Below are 650 nucleotides of genomic sequence, written 5' to 3' on the forward strand. Positions count from 1 at the left end.
AACTAAATGCAAAAATCCTCATCAAAATATTAGCAAACTGAATTTAACAATATATTAAAAGGATCATACACAATGATCAAGTGAGATTTATTCTAGAAATGCAAGGATGGTTCAACATCTGCAAATCAGTAAGTATGATAGACCACATTAACAAAACTAAGGATAAGAATCATATGACAATTTCAATAAATGCAGAAAAAAACCTTATCAAAATTCAACATCCATTCAGATAAAAACTCTTAACAAAGTGGATATAGAGAAAGTACCTAAACACAGTAAAGTTCGTATATGACAAGTCCATAGCTAATATCATACTGAAAGCTTTTTAGGAACAAGACAAAAATGCCCTCTCACCACTTTTACTCAACATAGTATTGGAAGTCCTAGCCAGAGCAATTAGGGAAGAAATAAAAAGGCATTCACATCAGAAAGGAATGTGTAAACTGTCTCTATTTGAAGATGACATCATATTAATTTATAGAAACACCTAAAGACTCCACCAAAAAAACTGTCAGAACTAATCAGCAAATTTAGTAAACTTGCAGTCTACAAAAATTAGTTGTGTTTCTATTATACTAATAATGAACTATGGGACAGAGAAATAAAGAACACAATTCCACCTATAATTGCATCAAAAATAATAAAATACC

The 650-nt window shown here is 30.2% G+C and overlaps 1 protein-coding gene across 1 annotated transcript in view; it reads right to left on the reverse strand.

The window, feature by feature from the left end:
- Window positions 1–650, reverse strand: part of RAD51B (RAD51 paralog B) — a 516647-nt gene that overhangs the window by 365646 nt on the left and 150351 nt on the right. The gene's annotated exons all lie outside the window — the stretch shown is intronic.

The sequence above is a fragment of the Myotis davidii genome, unplaced genomic scaffold, assembly GCF_000327345.1.
Source record: "Myotis davidii unplaced genomic scaffold, ASM32734v1 scaffold17, whole genome shotgun sequence".
NCBI classification, from domain to species: domain Eukaryota; kingdom Metazoa; phylum Chordata; class Mammalia; order Chiroptera; family Vespertilionidae; genus Myotis; species Myotis davidii.